Genomic DNA, 24,988 nt, shown 5'->3' on the forward strand with positions numbered 1-24,988 from the left:
GCAAGGAGCAGAGTGCCTTCTTATGCCATTGTTTATCAGAGAGGACTGACAGAGAGGTAGAGACTAGCATGATTGATTGGGGATGGCAGAACTAATTAAACAGGATTCTTTCTAAAGATACCATCTGGGAGAATTCTCACTCTTGGGTCTTGATTTTCTAATGTGCAGAATTCCCACAGCTCTTAGAATGTTGACCCCCGGGATCAATGGCATCGGTGGGTACTGGGTAAAAGTGTCTCCAAATCCACAGCTGCTATCTTTAAGCTGGAGTACCGGGCTTTCATGGTCAAGGGTCATGTGGCAATATGGATAGAGATCTCAAACCTGGTTGACTTTTCCCCAGTAGAAACACCAGGAATTTAAAAAGCTTGTCTATGAGGGACAAGACATGATTTTGGCATCAAGCACAAGCAGTCTTCAATGGGAATGGTATTGTTGCGGGTCTGCTGGGCTGCAGGCATCTGGGTTCCACTAAGAAGTGCTGAGAGCCTGAAGATCAGCTATATGCTGCGGAGCAGAGCATTATAGAAAAAAGGCTATCCTGGATTCACTTTGGCCTATTCCTCCCTCCCTCAGGTCCTTTCTTCATGGGAGGGATGGCGAAGTCTCTCTGTAGAGAGCTTTCACAGGCCCTTAATCCATTTTTCACCAGGCACCAAAATCACAAGAGTTTTTAAAATATTCCATAGTATTACGCCTGCCTGCAATTACCAGTAATGTTCAGGTCCTCTCTGTTTGAGGCAGACTGGAGGTTTTATGTCACTGATGACCCCTGGTCACCTGTGATACATGAATCCTGACCATTGTCTGAGGTTACAAGTTCATGTTTTCCTAAAACCCGGCCTGCTCTTAAGCACCCAAGGATGCTCTTGGGTTTCGTAATATCAAGGAAGAGATTTTTGCAGAAAAACTAACCCCTCCTTGTAAAACATGTGGCACTATATGAAAGACAGGAGAGAGCTTTGTTCCATACTTCCCAGGAATCAAAAGACCAGAGGGCTAGGTTGACATGTTTCAGCAAGGAGGGCATAAGAAATAGGTTAGCATGTTTTTATGGACAAGCAAATATAAGTGAAATCATTACATTATTTTGGATGTAGAGGTCATTGGGCACTATCTAGCTATATCTATTTGTTTACCTTTAGGTTTGTGTACTGTCACCCATCACCATAGCTTCTGTGTGCCTTTCACACCAATTACATTGGTGATAGTAAATTCCCTAGTGCACTTAATGGAGTCATCTTTGGTTCTTCCATTTTGGGTTATAAAAAGCTTTGCTTAAAATACCTTTGAGCAGGCAAGACATGTTGGTAGATGCTATCAGGGTCATTCTGGTAATGGTGGAAAAGGTTTATTGAAGGGCAATGTTTTATCATTCCCAAAGACGGCTGGACTCTGGATTTCTGTATTCTCCTCTGAAGATTCATTCCACAGCCAGATCCTCTCAGCTGAGAATGCTTTGTCCCTGTGTCTTGAATGCTTCAGTCTGGCCTTTGTGATCTGCAGTGTCATAAAGGAGTGCAAATGACTTCGAGAGACAAGGTGGGTGAGGATAATTTTTTATGGGACCAAGTTTTGTTGGTGAGAGAGGCAAGCTTTCAAGCCACACAGAGCTCATCAGGTCTGGGAAAAGTATGCTCCCAGCATCACAGCAAAATGAAAGGTGGACAAGATTGCTTAGTATAAATATTTAGTACATATTGTAAGGGACTATTCAAGGTAGAGTGTCATGTTAACATCTCTGTAGTCATCAAACAAAAAGAGGGGGTTAGTGGTACCTTAAAACATGTGAAAAGAGAAAAGGAGTACTTGTGGCACCTTAGAGACTAACCGATTTATTTGAGCATAAGCTTTCGTGAGCTACAGCTCACTTCATCGGATGCTTATGCTCAAATAAATTGGTTAGTCTCTAAGGTGCCACAAGTTCTCCTTTTCTTTTTGCAAATACAGACTAACATGGCTATTACTCTGAAACCTGTTAAAATATGTGGTAACTACTTATTGTGAACAGTCTGTTCCACCTTGCATTTTGCTATGATGCTGGGAGTGTACCTTTCCCAGAAGTGAAGAAGAGCTCTGTGTGGCTTGAAAGCTTGTCTCTCTCACCAACAGAACTTGGTCCAATAAAAGATTATCCTCACCCACTTTGTCTCTCTAATATCCAGGGACTGACAGGGCTATAACTATCCTGAATGCAATTGATGGAGATGCAGGGTGAAATAGTCCAAAGGGCCGAAGTGATTTTGGAACTTCTCTCATTGATTCCCATCGAATTTCAGTGGAATTTAGGTGCCTAAGTAGTGTAGGCACTTTTGAAAATGTTGCCTGCAGTCTCTAATGTAGCTGGAACCTGATCTGTTAGTGGCTTTGAAGAACAGTTTAGGAACATAATTCCATCTACCTTATGTTGTAGATGTAACAAGAAATTGTAATTGTGATCAATATGGGTTTTTTTTAAAGCTACCATTTTGCAGGACCAAGATAACACAGTATGTAAACTCTGTGTCAGCTGTGAAGTAGCAGTTTATTTAATAAACATAATTTCCAAAGTTGCTCATATCCTTGCTGATGTGATTCATGATGTTGCATTACAAGAAAGAAGTATAAATGAAGCAATGGTGACTTCTGCTTCATTAGGAACAGAGAAGAAAACGTTTCGGAAGAGGCTAAAATCTGTCAGGCACAGGTGATTTTCCAGTATCTAAGAGGGCGTTATAAATAATGGAGAAGAGATTATTTTTAACAACTATGTTCAAAGTTGCATGAAAGTGTCCTTCAAGTACATCATTTAAATATATAAAACGAACATTTTCTTTGAGTTTTAGAGGTGGATTAGGTAAACATTTTTCTGTAGTTCCGTCACTGGCATAGCAAAACTAAAATACTTTCATATGTATATGTTCAAATCTAATTTGTGGGATAATTATTTCTTAAAATATAACTTTTTCTTCCTGGTTAATGGAAGACTTAATGTGTAATGATTGTGAAGAAAGGAAACATTTTCTCTTCGAAATGGTATTATTTGTAATTGATCTTGCTGATTTTTAAAAAAGATATATAAATAAGTTTAGATGGAAATTCGTTTAGTCTTCAAACTAATGGAGCACATTAATGCTACAATAGTATTCAGCGGACCTAAAAGACTTTTAAGTGAGTAGCAACTTTAGGGGAGGCAAAAAATGCTATACTTGTAATAGGGAATTTTTTTCATATATATATATTCATATATTTTTATTTGCTGAATTCAGAAAAGTTAATAGGCAGTTCTCAGGTCTTCTGATGAAACCGATTAGGTTTTGAAGCAGCATGAACCAAACGCACATAGCTTGAGAAATAGCTTTACATGTGTCTGTGTTTTAGCTCTCAGATGTTCACTAGATGTCAGTCTGCTTATTCAATGAACTTGGATCAATGGTGAGGATGTGAGGTTCTGCGCACAGGAGTTTAGCCTATATATTAAAATGTGTGAGCTAGTACTAATGATGTCTGTCTATGCCACTTGAATGAAAGCTGCTTTGAGGTTTTCATTGTAAAACTAGAATCTCCAACATTTTAATCAGAATTGATGCATTATGTAAAATATATAGATAAGCCTCTTCAGGATTTAAATCAAATATTATAATGTTTCGTAGAATGCCCTCATTGCATGTTTGATCAAATACAATAATATTTACATCAGGGGTTCTCAGACTCGGGGTCGGGACCCCTCAGGGGGTCACAAGGTTATTACATGGGGGTTGTGAGCTGTCGGCCTCCACCCCAAACCCCACTTTGTCTCCAGCATTTATAATGGTGTTAAATATATAAAAGTGTTTTTAATTTATAAGAGGGGCCACACTCAGAGGCTTGCTATGTGAAAGGGGTCCCCGGTACAAAAGTTGAGAATCACTGGTCTACATTAAGTGTACTTTCATTTTAGCACTAGAATGAGTATGATTTTTTAAAAAAATCACGTTTCATGCCGTTTAAGCTGGAAACACTTATGTGAAGTAGTTTTCTTGTCAGTGTAAACTTTATTGTTGCTCATTTTGCTACAATTGAAAGTAATCTTAAGCAATTTCTCTACTACTGGAAGTATGAAAACAATGTGGTGTATATAATTTTCCCAGGAAAATGCTAGAATGCACCATGGGAACATGTTCTTTTTAAACTCAAAAGTTTTTACTTTGAGTAGCAAAACTGTGCAAATTGGCACTAGTTTTCCCACAGCTGATCTACTATGCAAGTCATGACAGATCTGTAGGGTTTAAGGGTGACTTGGGTGTGTCCTTGTAGCATATTCCAGTACATTGACTGAGTTTGTCTGTTCCAGGAAAGTATTAACGCATTCCTTAACATTTTGGCTGTGTTTTTTATAGATAGCGTTCAAGGAACAAAGCAATTACTTTGACATGTCATACCAACCACTGTAAAAGAGTTGGTTAATGAGGGAGATAATATGCTGCTTATAAAGCAGGTATTTAGAACAGCGTTTAAGCATAGCTAACAGATGCTTTTACTCTGTAATATGGATGTTGTAGTGCAAAAGGTATATCAAGATGATTGTCAGCAATAGCAACTTTAAGCACCACTCCTCAATGGTTTGATGGAGAATCTTGGTGGTTGTAGTGACTGTAGCAGACCAGAGATGGGAGGTTTCAGCATTGTCTCAGTAGGCTGAACAAAGCCTGTTGCTGCCCAAGATACAGAGTAGTCCCCACAAAGTGCTAGGGATTGGTAGTAAGCAAAGAAAAAAATAGATTCTACTACTGTCTTAGTAGCTTACACAGTCAAAATTTGTCAGCATATTACTGTGGAAGTTTTCCTGGACTCTGAGACTGCAGCATAATGCCTTTAAAAGAAGTTCAGCAAAAGAAAAGTTCTGTAGCAGTGATTCTCAAACTTTTGTACTGGTGACCCCTTTCACATACCAAGCCTCTTGAGTGCAACCCCTCTTATAAATTAAAAGCACTTGTTAATATATAAACACCATTATAAATGCTGGAGGCAAAGCGGGGTTTGGGGTGGAGGCTGTCAGCTCTCGACCCCACACATAATAACCTAACGACCCCCTGAGGGGTCCCGACCCCCAGTTTGAGAACCCCTATGGTATAGCAATAGGATGCATGAAATTTCAGCTCCTTGCTTCAGCCTCTTCTTGGACCTAATTAACCAGTCACTTTCACAGATTCTTTTTTAAAAAGCTACAGCTGTTTAGAAATTGGCCATCACAAGGGGATGGACTCTGTAATAGAGCAGTTTGTCAAGCATGGACAGAAGTTTATCATCTCTTTTTGTTGCTTTAGATATCCAAAAGGAATGGGGTGCCTTTTCAGTGCATTGAAACTTTCCAGCTATCAGATCACTGCCTCTAGTTCCTCTACTCCAAAAGCTTTTAAAGAAAATGCAGAGGTTTGCTCAGTTCACTGTGTTTTTCTGAACCTGGTTCAGGTTTCAGAGAGGTCACTTAGAATTCTTGGATACTCAGAGCTACTTAGTCTTGTTCAAGAAAGGAGACGATTAAAATGGATAGCACACAGGATTATTAACACTCCAGAAGATTTCTCAAGCTGAGCAAGCTTAGTGTTTTATTATACTTTGTATAGTACATGGCATATCCTTCATGGAGACTGAACCTACAGTGGTAACAAAGGCTAACTGCCAAGTTACTGTAAAACGACACATTTGTTGGCATCCATGTGGTAACCCAATTAAACAAGTGTACTTGTTAACATTAGTGACTATATTGTTATCTAGTGATACCTGTATCATCGGCCTCTGCCTCTACTGCTGTTTGGTTGTTTGTGTCCCTAGGTTTGGTATGTTTATTAAATCACATAGGGGTGGCATTTTTAGATGATATTGCATAAGATGGAAAAATGGCAGGGTTGGACTGCCAAACTTTCATTACAATTTCCACCTTAAAACAAATTAATTATTTATGTCAGCCTTAAGATAACTCCTTCCTACACTCAAGGGTCTGATGAGATTTGAATACAGAAATTGTCCTATATATTTATTTCCTAGTACACTTTCTGGATTCAAATCTCGTCAGACCCCATTTTGATTGTCATAGTATCTAGTCTTCAGGCAGCCTAGTCTTGTGGAATAAGGACAGAGCTGAGAACTGGGAGCTCCTAAATTCTAATATTTTTTCACACACTGGCTTGCTGTTTGTCCTTGGATGTGTCACGTAACCTTTCTGTGTCCATTTCCTCATATACAAGAATGGAAATGACACTTACCTATTTCACAGGGGTTGTAGGGTTAATTAATTAATAATTGCTCGCCTCTTTGAAAATGTCAAGCAGCATTTAAATGTTAAGTATTATTTTTAAGCCTTAGTACAATTCACATAGGATGAATAATACATATCCTCAGCTACTTCTCTCTCTCTCTCCTCCCATTACAACAAGGCTCCGGTTGCTTATTTACCCCTCCCTATTCAGGTTATTAAAATTCCCTATGTTGATCCACTGCAGATATTTTGGTTTCACCACAGTCTTGAATGGGCACAGAAGTGTGACTTGCACACCTGCCTCTCTATCCCAAAAATCTAAAACGTGAATTTGTATTTATATATCTGCAAAGCAATGTTAGAAGAGGGCCTTTGAATGCAAGACAGTATTTACACCGAGCTTTCAGATTTTGTAGGGGAAGAAGAAAAATTAAAGATATGAACACAAATTTAAAGAATCATTTACATCTTTAATCAGTAATTGGTTCTCATTGCTTCTGGGTTTTCTAAAAATGACGTTAATTTGCCATGAGTGAAAAATAACTGATTAATATTTCATGGGGAATTGGTCCTGAACTTAAGAATTTTTCAGTAAGAAATTCTTCAGGTTTCAGGTGTGACCTATCAGTTACTTTCTATATATATAATTATAACGTCTTTATTTTGCCTGGATCTACAACCCTGCTGGAGAAAATGGAAGTCAGAGGAACCGGGCTCTGATTTCTTTCATGCAAGGACAGTACTGTTTGGATACATATAATTAACATATGTTCCATCAGTATTCTGCTTTTCACTTGAGATGATTCAGAACCCCTGATTCAGACCATGATCAAACTTTAAACTTTCCTAGGTTCTGACTGTCAGTTCTACCATACAGTTAAGGAATTGCTTTAATAATTTCTAAAGAATGAATACAGCAGGAAAGTTCAGTAGTTGTATTCAACATGGGATTTTATGCTGGTAATACTTATCAAAACTCCTTAGCAAAAAATTTTCACAACACATGACAGGAAAGTATCTGCTACTTTTGATAGTCCACAGAGTTAGCCTCAAGTTGGAAAAAAATATTTTATTCACAGCATATTTTTCCACAAAAAGATTTGGCTTGATCCAGAATAGATTTTTGTGATGGTACTTCATACTTCAGGGATTCATAATTAATTGGATCTGTGTAGTCCAGTGACCACATAAGCAAATACAACTGTTACATGCTCAGCAACAGCATTCAGCCTTGGGCGTAGGAAACTGTTTTACTGAGAGAGTACATATTGAACAGGACATCAGAGTTTATCACCTACACAGCTTTTCAGGGTAAGGCGTTTGAACGCAAAATCAGAACAGTGTGTCAGCCACCCCATCTGACACACTGAAGCTACCTCTCATTACTCCTTTCCCCTCTTCGCAGAACTGAGAAATAGAGAAACAAAGCAAGGAAGAGAAGAAAAGCCCCCAGACCAGCAAGAGGGTAGATAGAAGGGTTGAGAAGGGAGGAACAATATCCCCTTATAATAGTTGGGGGGAGGAGGGCGGGAAGGGGGAAAGGATGGAGGCATGAACCCCTCTTCACTCCCAGTACCTAGGTATTAAACTGATGTTATTCTTCCGGTTGCAATATGACATGACTTCTTGATGCAGTCTTTAATAGATTCCGAGGCCAGAAGAGACTACTGTGATCATCTGGTCTGAACTCCTTTATAACACAGACCATAGAACTTCCCCAAAATGATTTCTAGAGTAGATTTGTTAGAAGAATATCCAGAATTGATTTTAAGCATAATCAGTGATGGAGAATCCACCGTGACCCTTTGTAAATAGTTCAAATGGCTAATTGCTCTCACTGACAAAAATTTATACCTTTATTTCCAATCTGAATTTGTCCATCAGCTTCCAGCCATTGGATCCTGTTATACCTTTCTCTGCTAGACTGAAGAGCCCATTATTAAATATTTGTTCCCCGTGTAGAACTTAATAGACTGTAATCAGCCTTCTCTTTGTTAAACCAAGTAGACTGAGCTCTGAGTCTCACTATATAAGGCATGTTTCAGAGTAGCAGCCATGTTAATCTATATTCGCAAAAAGAAAAGGAGTACTTGTGGCACCTTAGAGACTAACCAATTTATTTGAGCATAAGCTTTCATGAGCTACAGCTCACATCCGATGAAGTGAGCTGTAGCTCATGAAAGCTTATGCTCAAATAAATTGGTTAGTCTCTAAGGTGCCACAAGTACTCCTTTTCTTTTTACTATATAAGGCATGTTTTCTAATCCTGTACTAATTCTCGTGGCTCTTCTCTGAACTCTGCTTTATCAACATCCTTCTTGAATTGTGGACACCAGAACTGGACACAGTATTCCAGTGGTAGTTGCACAAATGTCAAATAGAGAGGTAAAATAACCGCTCAACTCCTACTCGAGATTTCCTTGTTTACGGATTCCAAGATTGCACTAGCTCTTTTGGCCACAGCGTCACACTGGGAGATCATGTTCAGCAGATTATCCACTGTGACCCTCAAAACTTTTTCGAAGTCACTACTTCCCAGGGTAGTCTCCCATCCTATAAGTAAAAAGAACAGGAGTACTTGTGGCACCTTAGAGGCTAACAAATTTATTTGAGCACAAGCTTTCGTGAGCTACAGTTCACTTCATCGGACTAACACGGCTGCTACTCTGCATCTTATAAGTGTGGCCTACATTTTTTGTTCCTGGATGTGTACATTTACAGAGCCATATTCAAATGCATATTGTTCACTTACACCTGATATACAAAGTGATCCAGAGTGTTCACAATGAATGATGGATCTGCTTCATATTTACCATTCCCCCAATATTTGTGTCACATGCAAACTTTCAGTGATTTTTTTTTCATTCCAGGTCAGTGATAAAAATGTTTATATAGCGTAGGCCCAAGAATCTATCCTTTTGGGACCCCACTGGAAACACACCTGCTTGATGATGATCCCTGTTCACAATTACATTTTTGAGATCTATTGTATAGCTAGATTTTAATCTATTTAGTATGTGCCATGTTAATTCAATATCTTTGTAATTTTTTAATCAAACTGTTGGGGGGTATCAAGTCAAACACCGTACAGAAGTCTAAGTATATTACATCAACACTATTACCTTTATCAAGAAAACTTGTAATCTCACCAGAAAAAATATCAAGTTAGACAGGTTTTATTATCCATAAACACATGTTGATTTGCATTAATTATATTATCCTCCTTTACTAAGCAAATCCTGTCTCAGGTGTTCCATTATCTTGCCTGGGAGCAATGTCAGGCTGACAGGCCTGTAATTATCTGGGTCATCCTGTTTACCCTTTTTTAAAAATTGGCACATGAGCTTTCTTCCAGTCTTCTGGAAGAAGTGTTCCAACACTTACTGAGAATCAGCATTAATGGTCCAGCGATCTCCTCAGCTACCTCTTTCAAAACTTGGATGCAAGTTATCTGGACCTGCTGATTTTTTTAAAATATCTAACTTTAGTAGCTTCTGTTTAACATCCTCCAGAGATACTAGTGGAATGGAAAGAGAGTTATCAGTATGAGACTATATCATTTGATTTTTTTCCCCTTATCCAGAACAGAAATATTTATTGAATACTTCTGCCTTTAATGCAGTCATACTGATAATTCTACCATTTCTATCTACTAAAGAACTAATAGCATTGTCCAGAATTTTTTTGTTCCTTATATATTTAAAAAATATTCCTTATTATCCTTAACTTGGTTGGCCATAGATTTATACTTGTGTCCGTTGGCTTCTTTTATAAGTTTTCTGTAATTCTTAAATTCTGATTTATATTCATTACTATCAACTTCCCCTTGCCTTCCCCTCTAAACCATGTCGATTTTTAACCAGCGCAGCCTTCTTCCTTAACTGTGGATTGTGGCTTCTGGGGCATCTGGTAATGCATTCTTAAATGATTTCCAATTGCCAGTTACATTTTTCTGATTAAATACTTCTTCCCATCTGATTTGGCTTATAATTGTTTTCCCTTTGTGAAATTGGCCCTGTTAAAGCGCGTGCGCTCTCTTTTTTTTTGTTTACTGGTCTAGATTTTATTTTGCTTGCGTGTTATAAATCAAGTGAGGATCAGTTGTACCTAAGCTACCTTCTGTGATCAGTTCCTCATTATCTGTTACCACAAGGAATGAAGAATTCCCCTGTGTTGGCTGCCACACTTTTTGAGTTAGGCAATTGTCATCTATAATGTTTAGAAATTCCAAGAATATTTTAGCACTGGTAACATGAAACCTCTAGCATATGTCTCTCAAATTTAAGTCCCCCATAGTCAGTTATTTTCCCTACCAATTATAGATAGGAGCAAAAGGAGGAAGTCCTCATGTTCCCTAGTGTGATTTGGTGGTCTGTAGCAGACACCAACTCATCTTGTGCTTTATCTGTTAGGCCATTGATCCATAAGTATTCAAGTTCATTTTCTTCTGAATTATCAGTGACTTGGAAACAGGTAATTCCATTTTTGATATAGAGTACCACTCCCTCTTCCCTTTTGCCAACTGGATCCTTCTTAAGGAGGTCATAACCATTGATTTTAACATTCTGTTTGTGTGAATTATCCTAGCAGGTTTTGGTAATAGCAATTAAATCTAATTTATGCTCATTTAATGAGCAATTCTGCTTTCTCTTGGTTGTTACCCAGGTTCATAGCATTGATGTTATAGGCAATTTAAGAATTTCTTCTCGTCATATCCTTTGGTTCCTTGATTAATTCTGTTCTCAACATCTTGATTTTGTGCTCATTTTGCACAAGGTGGGATGTTCTGTCACAGTTATATTCTGCAAGTTTTGAAGCTTGAGTACCACTGCTTTGTGTTTTTGATATTACTCGGAAAGGGATCCCTAGTTTAATGGCTTACCTGAAATCACCTGTAACACACTGCAGCAGTTCCCATGTATTGCTCTGAAGAGTTACTTGTTTTGAGCTGTGGCCTTGATGCAGGACTTGAATACTCTCCTCCCCTTCCCCTACTCTTGTGCTGGAAGGTGCAAGGTCCAACCCAAACAAGAATGGCAACATAGCTTTTCATTGGATAACCTGATTAAATGTAGGAATTTTTTCAGCTTGAGCCATCAAGTGTTGTTTTGACTTTTACTGTGAAGGGCTTTGGAGATGAGATATGGTATCTTCATCAAATCAGAGGTGCTAAGATCTGAGTGGAAACATGAGCCACTTCCCCTTACAATTTCCTCCTTTCCCCCTCCTTTTCCTGTATTGCTTGCTCTACAGACTTTGGAAGGTCCCTGAGCGAATATCTACCCTCATTCTCCCTACCTGTTGTGACAAACCAGCTGACTCTTCATCATGGAGCAACTGTGGGTTCCCTGCCCAACCCCAGCCCCTGTCTTCCCCTGTTGCTTTCTGTCCTGTTGGGAAGGGAGAAGGATGTGACAGCAGAAGTTGGTAGGAGGTTTGGCCCAGGAAGAGTAATGAGGTGGTAGAGTGAAGTTTTCTGCAACCTACCTCCCAGCAGCCCCAGAAATTTGTCAGCTCCACGCTAAATGCTGTTGGGAACTGGATAATTTTCTGTTTGTTGAGTACACTGTAGTACACTATACTTGAGTAGACTCATGCCACAGCCAACTCCTGAAAGAAGCTTGTGGCTGGTGCTGGGCCCCTGCTTGCCCCTGGGATAGTAATTTGAGGTCAGCCTTAAACCAAAGGCTCCTATGTTCTTTCTTGGAACACTCTCTGTAATTAAATATCCTTTCATTTTGCTTAAGCTTAATACCTTTTGACCTAAGCTACTCTTTTGTTACTCATTTCTCCCTCTATTTGCCATTTGTCAGCTATTTCATATTGGATGAATCATTCATGTTTGATTAGAAGTACTTCATTATAGAATAGTCCTAAGTTTTTATTATCTAATTTACATGTTTGGAATATCACACAGAATATGCTTACAATTTAATGTCCTTTGCTAGAGACGTTTTTTTTAAAACTGGGAAGAAGCTCATGCCCACAGCAGTTCTACCCAGTAAATTTCATAAGCCAATTTTGCATAGAAACGTCTAACAAAATTCTAAGAGAAGGCTAAACTTTATCTGTACTCAGAGTGTTCAGCAGCAACTGTAGCAGCTACTTAACACATTCTTCATGGCAACTCTGAGCCACATGTTTTAGGACAAACCTCATTTTTATCCTGGCCACATCCTCGTCATGTTCACAAAGATCTTCGTTATGATGGTACCGTTAATGGATTTTTTCCAAAGTCCTGAGTTGCCAGCATATATCAAGGATAGACAAGAGGTGCTAGGAGCTAGAGCAGCAACTTCTTTGGGACCTTGGACCTTCAGTGATAATTTTGAGTCTCAGCAGACATTGAGAATATGAAGAGTGTTTGGAACTCAACTCTTTACAGATTGTGTATGTGTGTGTGATGCAAACCTTTCTTTGAATAACTTTATTAGAAAAAGCTAATGAGAGCAACTTCGTTTTCTGTCCAAAATCGTTTTCACGTTTGACCTGTACTGGGAAATTATCATGAAAAACTTTGTGCTGCAGTCCTGTTGTATGTATTCCAGGAAACTGTTACTTTCAGACTATTTGATAGCATATTTATTTTGATTTGGAAATTACAAGTAAGGCGGATCATAAGGACTCAAGAAGGATTGCACACAGATGGTGCCTATATAACTTGATGAAAAAATATATAAAATGTGAGTCAATCAAAACGATACTTGGACTTTTTAAAACAAAGTACAAATGTAATGTTTCAGAAGGAAGAATATTTGCATCCTATTGCTGTGAGAAATAGAATGGTTTCTGTTAACTCTTTTGACCATGTGGAATAAGCTTAGACAATCAGGACAATACCATACAACTTGTCGTGTCACTATACAGCTTGGAAATATTCTATGTGACCTTTCACTCAGGTTTCTGCAAAAGCATTGTGCAAAATTTCTGCAATTCCACAGAAGTTCAACAAATTCAGAACCAGCACATTTTAAAACTTTGAACATTTTTGGTCAGCTGTAAAGTAAAAACATATCTATATCTACACAATACAAGCCACAGTGGTGTGGAATACAGTTCTGTGGGCTTCTATACATGGCAGGCTTAACCTGCAGCTTTTTGATGTCAGGTAGCACACAGTATGCAAGATGCACTAATAGCATGCACAAAGGATGCCTGTGCCCGCTTTTAAAACACGTTGTGTACATGTGGTGCCACCTTGCTGTGTACTAAGTGTGTGGTATTATCTGAATGTATCCCGTGGTCCTTTGCTGATGAACAGTGTTCACCCTGGTATTTTTCTCTGTGCATTGTGGGATGCACAGTGGGAAACAGGCATGTAAAAATTAAAAAAAAAAACCCCATGTTTCCATGGTCTCTACCCCAAGCCTTCCTTTCTGGGTGGGCCAGCACCATTTTTGAATGCTGTCAGCCAGCATAGGACCCAGCAAAGCTGTTTCCGCTATGCTGGTAACCGTGAATACCCAGAGGCTGCTTGAGCTGTATTTCATTGCTCAAAGCTGAATGAATTCTGCTTTGCACTCCACCTGCTGCATCATGGGCCAGGTGATGTGACAGCAGCTTGAAGAGGTTCAGAGTCAGAGAAAGCAGGAAGAGGAAGAAGCGGAGGACATTGAGCAACTGATAATAGATTCATAGATACTAAGGTCAGAAGGGACCATTATGATCATCTAGTCTGATCTCCTGCACAACATAGGCCACAGAATCTCACCCACCCACTCCTGCGATAAGCCTCTCACCTATGTCTGAGCTATTGAAGTCCTCAAATCGTGGTTTAAAGACTTCAAGGAGCAGAGAATGCTCCAGCAAGTGACCCGTGCCCCATGCTACAGAGGAAGGCGAAAAATCTCCAGGGCCTCTTCCAATCTGCCCGGAGTGGTTACTGGAGCAACCTCATACTGTGAAGTGTCATTTCTGGGCTTAGGAAACCAGTGTGGTGTGGCGGGAAAGGATTGTTCTGCAGTGCTTGGATGACCAGCAGTGGTGAGAGAATTTCAGGATGGGGAGAGCAGCCTTTTTCTGAGATGTGCTGAACTAGTTTGGAGCTGCAGTGGTAGCCTACCAACATGTGATGCTCCTTGTCTGTTGAGAAGCGGTTATCATTGCCATCTGGACACTAGTCACCCCTGAATACTACTAGTCTGTAGACAAGCAATTTGACATGGGAAAGTAGACTGAGGGCCATTGTCATGCAGGTGTGTGATGCCATGGAAGAGGTATTGTTGCACAGAGTTATAAAGTTTGGTACTGCTGAGGAAATTACTGATTTGCTTTGCATGCATGGGGTTCCCAGACTATATTGAGTGTAGTGATGGGACGCATGTACCAATTACTTGGTACTCCCCTCCCTCCCTGCTCCTCCCATGTCGGGGCTCAGAATTCATAAACAAAAGGGGTATTTTCTTCATGATGCTTCCAGGGCTGGGTGAAATCCAGGGCTTACCTATGGACAGAAACACTGGATGGCCTAGAAGGGTCCACAGTGCTGGGGTCTTTCAGAACTCAGCTCTGTGTACCTCAGTGGAGAAAGGACTCTTTGTCCCCAGGAACACAATGGACATTAATGGTGTGGAGATTGCTCCAGTTCCTCTGGGAGGACCCAGCTCCCAGGTTAATGAAGCCATTCATAGGGTGTTTGGATGGAGGGAAGGGACTGTTTAACTACCTCCTCAGTAATTGCAAAATGGTAGTGGAGTGTGCATTTGGCCATTTGAAAGGAAGGTGGCACTGTTTGTGAAATGGTTTGGAAGCAGCAGGGGGAAAAAGGTACCAAAAATTATACAAGTATGTTGTATTTTGCCAGTATTTGTGAGTATAAGGGAAGTTTTGCTGTGTCTTGGAGGTGCTATGCGGAGGCAAGCTGTATAGTAATCCCTCTACATCTCCTTTAGGCTGCCCTGACTCTAGATAACATTACGGTGAGGCGGGTGACTGAGAGGAAGAGAGGCCTTATTCAAAAAGACAAAATGGAAAATCACTGAGACACTGTAAACCTATTCACTAAGCTGCAGTAGTAGAAGGGAGTAGCAAGCTATAACAGGGGAACAACTGTGCAGCTAACCCTAAATGTCTGGATAAAAACTGAGCAATTTCTCAATTTTAAATTCTGCTTTATCTCCCCTTCTCACACGATGAAAGTGCAGAGAAAAAGAGATGGAATTCTGCAAGAATTGTGTGAAGCTCACTGTTCCCAGTCTTTCTCTATTTAAGCTTGTGAAAAGCCATGAAAAGCTTTGGTATCCTATGGTAAAGCTCTTTGCCTGTAAAAAAGTACAGTCTGTACTTGCATCCGATGAAATGAGCTGTAGCTCACGAAAGCTTATGCTCAAATAAATTGGTTAGTCTCTAAGGTGCCACAAGTACTCCTTTTCTTTTTGCGAATACAGACTAACACGGCTGTTACTCTGAAACCTGAATTAAGTTGCTATCTGTAAAACTCCTGAAGTAGGAAGGTGTATAGCAAATGAGGCAGGGGGACTGCAGGAAGAGCAAGAATAGTATGGGATTAAGACAACTGAATGTTGTCCAGGAGAAGTGAGTTCTATGTGTGCTAAAGGATTCCCATGTGATGCTGGGCAAGTCACTTAAACCACAGTATTCAGAAGTGGCCACTAGTTGTGTGTTTCTAAAGTTCTGGGTACCCAATTTGAGATGAATCTGGCCTGATCTTCAGAAGTACTGCAGCTGAAGTCAGTGGGAGTTATGGATGTGCAGGACCTTTGGTAGTGGGACTGCATGTTCTGCAGAAATAGTTGAGTCACAGATTCATAGATTTGAAGGTCAGAAAGAGCCATTGTGATCATGTAGTCTGACCTGCAAAACACAGGCTAGAGGAGCTCACCTTGTAATCTCTGCATCGGGCTCATAACTTCATCTTTTAGAAAGATATCCCCAATTATTACTTAGAGCCTTTCCATTTTCAAAGGGTTTGATTGATTTTGTGATACATACACATGTAATCCTCACAGTCCTTATGTGAAGCATTTAGTATCCGCATCACTAGGCTGGCACTAGAAACCAGATCTCTTAGCCTGTTTCCGAATTATCCGTGAGACCACCATGCTTCCCAGTTTTTTGTCCCTTCTTTAAAGTTCTGTTCCTCTTTGAAAAGTAACTATAAAAGTACCAACTACCTTGCTCAATAGATCTGCTTCTTTCATGTATTCAGTCAAAGCTGCTGAATTTAGTGACAAAAGTTTGGGATATTTTCTGTTCTTCACTCCTCTTAGCCCTGCTGAGCCAACACAGCTGAACAGCTGTGAATCATAGAATATCAGGGTTGGAAGGGACCTCAGGAGGTCATCTAGCCCAAACCCCTGCTCAAAGCAGGACCAATCCCCAACTAAATCATCCCAGCCAGTACTTTGTCAAGCCTGACCTTAAAAACCTCCAAGGAAGGAGATTCCACCACCTCCCTAGGTAACGCATTCCAGTACTTCACCACCCTCCTCGTGAAAAAGTTTTACCTACTATCCAACTTAAACCTCCCCCACTCCAACTTGAGACCATTACTCCTCGTTCTGTCAACTGCTACCACTAAGAACAGTCTAGATCCATCCTCTTTGGAACCCCCTTTCAGGTAGTTGAAAGCAACTATCAAATCCCCCCTCATTCTTCTCTTCCGCAGACTAAACAATCCCAGTTCCCTCAGCCTCTCCTCATAAGTCATGTGTTCCAGTCCCCTAATCATTTTTCTTGCCCTTCGCTGGACTTTCTCCAATTTTTCCACATCCTTCTTGTAGTGTGGGGCCCAAAACTGGACACAGTACTCCAGATGAGGCCTCACCAATGTCGAATAGAGGGGAACGATCACGTCCCTCCATCTGCTGGCTATGCCCCTACTTATACATCCCCAAATGCCATTGGCCTTCTTGGCAACAAGGGCACACTGTTGACTCATACCCAGCTTCTCGTCCACTGTAACCCCTAGGTCCTTTTCTGCAGAACTGCTGCCGAGCCATTCGGTCCCTAGTCTGTAGCGGTGCATGGGATTCTTCCGTCCTAAGTGCTGGACTCTGCACTTGTCCTTGTTGAACCTCATCAGATTTCTTTTGGCCCAATCCTCTAATTTGTCTCGGTCCCTCTGTATCCTATCCCTACCCTCCAGCATATCTACCACTCCTTCCAGTTTAGTGTCATTGGAACAGTGAAATGGAATCTATTCCATATTGTACATTATCATTAACTTGATTTTCTAAGCTCTAATCAGTTTTGTCTGTGCAAACCCATTTTAATAATTGTGATGCTTTTCCCACACTCCCATAGGGAAAGTCAGAAAAACAACTTAACCTTTACGTTTGAAATTTGGTATGCTTATAGGCAAATGGATTGTACAGGTGTAATTGAGGGCTTGATTTGGCCTTCAGAATCTTTATTATTAGTGAGGAGTGAGATGGAAAGAATCTAGCTTGCCTTCCAGAGCCCAGGATGAATTTGCAGGGCTGGCATTTAGGAAAAAAGACTTGGAACTCCATGATGCTGTGTTTGTCCCCTTTCAGAACAGAAGTGCTCTTTTAAATGGGGACAATAATAATATTTTGTATTTATGTAGCACTCTTTCATTTGTGTATTTCAATGTACCTTACAAAAATGGAGAAACGCTTATCCCCGATTCACACACTGAATAGATAAGTTGGAGTTGCAGCCATAGGCCCTACTGAATAAAACATAAGTCTAGCAGACCAGCAAACTGAATTCTATTCCTGCATCACTTGCTCTCTGGTGTTCAAAGCTTGCTTTTTCTTTGCCTTTGTGCTTATAAAATGGGAGCGATATTACTGGCTGGGGTGACTTGGGGTCTCCCTCAATAGGGTTTGTGGAAGGTAAAGTGGTAAGGTCAGTTAGGCAGAGCAGGGGCAGCAGGGAAATAGAACTCCTCATTAATATGCCTTTTACCAAATGCTGGAGTTTCTGAAACATTTGTGAAGCTGTCTTGTCTGTGTCAGCACAATGCAGATGACTAGGCGTTTCACTTAACAGTTAACCTAGCAGCATTGTCATGCTCACAATTCTGAGGGATGACAGCATACAGGTACTGTAGCTTAAGGTTTACTTTTCACTGCAGATGGAATGGACTGTATTGGAGTAGAGACTTTCAAATGTATTACCAAATATCCAATCTAAACCCAAAGTCTTTGAGATACCTTGAGGAAACCTGAGGTAATGTACCTGAACTATTTTGTTCTCCTTCTTTTAAAGGCAACATGATTAAAAAAAAGAAAAGCCCAGTAGGTGTGAAAAAGTAAAGCCTCCCCTTTACATTAATTGAGTTATGATGTGTATCTCTATATTGGCTGGAGTGGCGTGAGACACACAGTGCAGCACCAGCACTGAAGGTTCTCTTTATGAACGGGGAGCTCTTTGCTCCTAAATATCCTGAAATTTGATGTAATATTCTATGCAAAAATAAAAAGCTGCTTCAGGAATCACTCTGCGACTTGTGCAGATATGCTGAACATTTTGTGGCTTTTTTTCAAAACAGAGATTATTACTATATTCTTAGTTGAAAGGTATCATTATAAAAATTGAACAGAAGTCACCACACTGTTTGCTCAGTGGTAACCACAGCACATTCCCGAATGGGTAACGAAGGTGTGGAGCTCAACATGGAATGCAAGGCCCCTGGTCACTGAAACTTAAACAGATTGTGGAGGTAAGATTTCCACTCCATTTGAAGTGTGGGGGGCTTAACCTCACTACTTAGTATCTGGATTCTAAAACCAGTTACAACATTCTGCAGAGAGTTGCTCACCATAGCCCTCCCCTGCTTCAGTAGTGTGTAAAGTCTGAAAGCAGCCAGGCTCTGCTGGCAGCATGGATAGAGAACATGGTGTGCTGCAAATTGCAAATGGAGCAATTTCTAGACAATTAAAAAAAAAAAGAAATAATAAACCACATGTTCACTATGAAAACATTGTTGCTTATTATGTATGTATCCCTGTAGTGGGGATGTGCTATGTCTTGAATATGAAATAGGTTAAACCCCCTTCGGTGGACTGCTATGGGAAACCTATCCTTAGGAACTGCCAAATGTGGAGATAGAAGCCGACAGCTGTGGCCTGTAAGGTTGCTGGGAGGTGGAGGCAACATCTTTGTACCTTAACTTGTGACACGAGGAGGAGGAGGAGAAGTGACTTCCAGAAGTGAGTGGGGGGTGTGTGTGTGTGTGTGTGAGAGAGGGAAATGTATCTGAGAAGGAAGAATAAGTGCTCTCACCTTCTCCTAGTCCATGAGGCTCTCGAATCAGGCCCAGACAGAGAAATTCAGGAGTTAATGCTCTTGCTTATACAGGGCAATATTCTAGACCAGAGGTGGGCAAACTATGGCCTGCAGACCACATCCGGCCTGCAGGACCGTCCTGCCCGGCCCCTGAGCTCCCGGCTGGGGAGGGTAGCCCTGGCCACTCCCCCACTGGCTCCCCTGCTACGCTGCTGCACGGGCAGCTCTCTGGGCGACGGGGCTGCGCCCTCCTGCAGGGCAGAGCGGCAGGGTGTCTAGCTCTGGCTGGGCAGCGTGGCTGCAAGACATGCTGCTTTGAGCAGCATGGTAAGGGGGGTGGGATAAGGGGCAGGGGGTCCTGGGGGGCAGTCAGGGAACAGGGAGCAGGGGGCGGTTGTATGGAGCAGAGGTTCTGGGGGGGGGAGGGGTTAGATAGGGGATGCGGTCCCAGGGTTGGTCAGGGGACAAGGAGCAGGGGGGGTTGGATGGGTCAAGAGTTCTGAGGGGGGCAGTCGGGGCAGGAAGTGGGAGGGGGTCGGTAGGGGGTGGGGGCCAGGCTGTTTGGGGAGGCACAGCCTTGCCTACCTAGCCCTCCATACAGTTTCGCACCCTGATGTGGCCCTCGGGCCAAAAAGTTTGCCCACCCCTGTTCTAGACTGTTAATACAAAGGGAAACTTTACTATATTCTCACTTTGACTTGGCTACATGATTGTTTTGTATCTTCTCTGGGTGAGGTTGCAGAAAACGGGGACTAGAACTCTGCTTATTTTGGGACCTGAATTAAAAGGGTGGTGACCATAAACCCCAGTATTGGAGGGCAGGCGAGTTGCAATCTTCCGATAAATGTAGAGTGTGTTGTGCTGTGGTAACATAGGGCCAAATAGTGCAATATCAATGCAGCGATGAATGAAAAACAAACCGTTCTAAGCATGGTCTCCTGGCACAGAGCTGTTCTAAAGGCAGTGGATCAAGCTAGTGAAGGATTTTCCTGTGTATCTGAATCCTCACAAAATGAGTCATCGCCACTATAGCTCCACCACTTCATTAGTTCTTGTTTTAAACACCTAGATATAACTGTATCTAAACTAAGAGTGACTCAGTCTTGCTACTGATAATTAGGAGAAGGCTTAGAACCTATAATTTCTAATCAGTGTGTATTCACCTGGACCAGGAGAGGAGACCTCCAGTAGTGTGAAAGTAGCTTAGTTTCCATGAGTATTCAGTCATTGGGAAACAGGAAAGTAACTGAAATACTTCCTTGATGTATTGTATTTTATAATAGACAACAGGGTGGATTTGATTTAAATCACTAGTCAGGAAGACTCAATTTAATCATGGATTTCTACATAAAAGTGCATTCTGATTGGTTGTTATAACCATAATACATTTTCTTCAGAACTCAGAGATAGATGTAGGTTTCATTTTTAGAAGGTACACACTGTACATTTTTTAAGTAATTTATTTTGAAAACTTTTCAGATTAGTTTTACAGCTATATCAGAAAATGAATGATTGGTTATTTCATTTACCAAGGGTAATTGAAGCAGATATTTATGAAGTCATTGGGAGGTGAACTATCTCCAGTTCAACAGGTTAATCATTAATATTTGGAGGGTTTTCTTGCCATGCTGTATTAGGAGGAGAACATCACCAGACAGACATTTAAATTGTTTTATTTAACTAAAACAACGTTTATGTATTCTGGATTTTTTTCTTCAACAGCAAACATATAATATTTTAACAAAACAAGCATATGAATTTTTGAATGTAGTTAAACACTCAAGCTTTTTTAAAATCAGGTTTTTTTTTAACTAAAATAGTTAAATGAAATATTTAAAAAACCAAAACCAAAAATTTAAATAGTTTTTTTTTTTCAGAGCAGCTGCTGCAAAGTGGTTGTTATGGAACTATTTTGCAATTTCAACAACATTAGCCTTTATTTCTGGAACACTGAAGTCTTTGGCTAGGAGGTGCATCAAATGAGCACTGCAACCTTATGTTATTAGCTTGGGACTCTCTTCAAGATAAGAACAAATTATTTAGGATACATTTGCAGCATTGTCTGTGACCAAGCTGTATACTAGACATTTTTTTCACAGTTTGTTATAGCTTTTACTGCTACTTCTTGTAGGTATTCTGCTGTATGTGCATTTCCTGATGTATTAATTGTTTCTGTAAAGAAGACATTCCCTTCTTCTGTTGTCACACAAGCACATACAACAGGATCATTGTGGACATTGCTCCACCCATCAAGACTCAGGTTAACAATTTTACCCTCTAAACCTTTTGCACATCGCTCAATTTCTCTTTCATACACTTTATCCAGCAATTTGCTTGCGACATCTGCTCTGTGGGCGGGGGGGCTGTATCCTGGTCTTAATGACTGAACCATGTTAATAAAGTGTGGGTTCTCAGTCATACAGAAAGGAGAGTTTGTTGCATAAACAAACGGGGCTACTTTTTCATCAGTTACCTCTTTTTGTAATTTGCTGGTTCTTATCACAAACTTATCTATGGTTGTTTCTTGATGATGGAGATTTTTTTCTTTTTGCTGATATACTGTGGCTATGTGACATACATGTGACTAAAACACATGTATCATTGGCAGATAAGTCTGAAAAGATAGAAAATGATCGTTTTTCCCTCAAAAAGCATTTTATCAAAAAAATCCAATTGAAATTAAAAAAATCCATTTGATTTTTTTTTTTTAAAAAAAGATTTTTATCCACCTTGATGGACCAACCTACCCTCAATTCTCAACTACTGAGGGACAATCTTATATTTTGCTTTCCACAACCAGCTCTCTGTACAACTTTTCATGAGTGATATACCCGAATGCTTGGATGCTAATATCTAACTGTATTTTTAAATGTATTCACCTAAATTTGGATTATTGCTGATTATGCACTCTGTGTATCTTATGACTTTTACAACAAACTTTGTATTTGTGGATAATCTAAGCACTACACGCAGATGTACAGGCACTCTTTTCTTAACCTGTATACTATCATTTTTTTTCACATTAGCTTTAATAAAATATTTTGATGAATTTTGGAGAATGATAGTCTTGGCTTAGTTCATCTGTTTACCTTTTTATTGCACTCATTTTTATGAATATTGACAATGTTGTGAACCAAATAAAATAATTACAATTAAGGAATAAAGGCACCTGAAACCAAACTACTTCAAGTAATGTCCCATTGTGGGTGCTCCACTTCCCAGGCGCACATGCATCCTGTGCATCTCTGAGGAGAGATTTCTTTTGGTAGTAGTGCCTGTGTGGCCCGCTCATGGACTCCTGATCTTCTCCTGCTCCGTACTGAGGTTATATAGAGTTGCATGGGTGAACCACTCCCAGTTCAGTTCCTTCGCAATCACCTGTGGCCTGAGATGGAGCATCTTGCATGCCCACTTCTAGGAATAACTTGCTTCAGTTTTAGCCTTAAACTTAGGTCTAGTTTTAGTTTAGCTAGTTTAGTTTTACTTTTAGAATTCTTCAGTTTATTAAACAGACCTTTCTTCCCTTACCCGTTCTTTTTTGAGGGGCTTTCTCCCCAAGAGTCTTTTTCTCAGGGTATGCTTGGATCCCTGGGATTCAAAGCTGCCTTGCTTGCCAGGAATCTATCACAGGCAGCGATGGGCAATACTGTTGCATTCACTGTTTGGGAGATGCGCACATGCCATCTAAAAGCAAGATCTATTTGGAATTCAAGAACAGAGCCAGAAAAAATAGGGAGGTTAAGCGTAGGCTATTTAAGTTGCAGAGCTTCCTTCAACCTGCCTTGGATCCAGAACCAGATATCCCCCTGCACAATGGCCTCCGAGCGAATATGCGGTCCCGTCGACTTCCATACCCTGCTCACCCACAAGATCTTTGTGGGACAAGAACTTGGAGGAGACAAGCAGGGTTTCCAAGAAGAAGAGTACCTGATGTCCTCAGAGAGAATCTGCTTCCACAATGCCTCTCTCTCCTCAGAGACTGTTTTGGAGACCTGATGTCCCAGAAAGGGTACCACTGAGACTCCAGGTTTCTCTGCTACTGGGATCTCATCATTCAAGACTTAAAAGTATTCTAAGACTCATGGTACCAAGCATGCCTCCGTACCAAAGCTAGCCATGGTACCTACTGTGCATGATCACACTGGCAGGTAGTCAGTACTACCTGCAGGTCTTCTGCCAGAGTTACCTCTGGTATCTATGCAGGCATCACAGACTGCTAGATCGATGCCATCGAAGCAAGCAGTATCCTACTGCTGTCCACTGAGCAGCCTCGTGTGGCTTCAGCACAGATCCACCTGTTACCACAGGAGTTTTGATTCTCTAGAGACTTGTTTGTCTGAAATGGACGAAGGGAAAGCAGTGGATGTATTGTTTCTTGACTTTAGCAAAGCTTTTGACACGGTCTCCCACAGTATTCTTGTCAGCAAGTTAAAGTAGTATGGGCTGGATGAATGCACTATAAGGTGGGTAGAAAGTTGGCTAGATTGTCGGGCTCAACGGGTAGTGATCAATGGCTCAATGTCTAGTTGGTAGCCGGTGTCAAGTGGAGTGCCCCAGGGGTCAGTCCTGGGGCCGGTTTTGTTTAATATCTTCATAAATGATCTGGAGGATGGTGTGGATTGCACTCTCAGCAAATTTGCGGATGATACTAAACTGGGAGGAGTGGTAGATACGCTGGAGGGCAGGGATAGGATACAGAGGGACCTAGACAAATTGGAGGATTGGGCCAAAAGAAACCTGATGCGGTTCAATAAGGATAAGTGCAGGGTCCTGCACTTAGGACGGAAGAACCCAATGCACAGCTACAGACTAGGGACCGAATGGCTAGGCAGCAGTTCTGCGGAAAAGGACCTAGGGGTTACAGTGGACGAGAAGCTGGATATGAGTCAGCAGTGTGCCCTTGTTGCCAAGAAGGCCAATGGCATTTTGGGATGTATAAGTAGGGGCATAGCGAGCAGATCGAGGGACGTGATCGTTCCCCTCTATTCGACATTGGTGAGGCCTCATCTGGAGTACTGTGTCCAGTTTTGGGCCCCACACTACAAGAAGGACGTGGATAAATTGGAGAGAGTCCAGCGAAGGGCAACAAAAATGATTAGGGGTCTGGAACACATGAGTTATGAGGAGAGGCTGAGGGAACTGGGATTGTTTAGTCTGTGGAAGAGAAGAATGAGGGGGGATTTGATAGCTGCTTTCAGCTACCTGAGAGGTGGTTCCAGAGAGGATGGTTCTAGACTATTCTCAGTGGTAGAAGAGGACAGGACAAGGAGTAATGGTCTCAAGTTGCAGTGGGGGAGGTTTAGGTTGGATATTAGGAAAAACTTTTTCACTAAGAGGGTGGTGAAACACTGGAATGCGTTACCTAGGGAGGTGGTAGAATCTCCTTCCTTGGAAGTTTTTAAGGTCAGGCTTGACAAAGCCTTGGCTGGGATGATTTGATTGGGGATTGGTCCTGCTTTCAGCAGGGAGTTGGACTAGAAGACCTCCTGAGGTCCCTTCCAACCCTGATATTCTATGATTCTATGAAATAAGATGGAGTCTCTTGTTAATGGA

The 24,988-nt window shown here is 41.0% G+C and overlaps 1 protein-coding gene across 10 annotated transcripts in view; it reads left to right on the top strand.

The window, feature by feature from the left end:
* HDAC4 (histone deacetylase 4) overlaps window positions 1–24,988 on the top strand; it is a 459,989-nt gene that overhangs the window by 162,292 nt on the left and 272,709 nt on the right. The gene's annotated exons all lie outside the window — the stretch shown is intronic.

This window comes from Chelonia mydas, chromosome 11, assembly GCF_015237465.2.
Source record: "Chelonia mydas isolate rCheMyd1 chromosome 11, rCheMyd1.pri.v2, whole genome shotgun sequence".
In the NCBI taxonomy this organism is placed as follows: Eukaryota; Metazoa; Chordata; order Testudines; family Cheloniidae; genus Chelonia; species Chelonia mydas.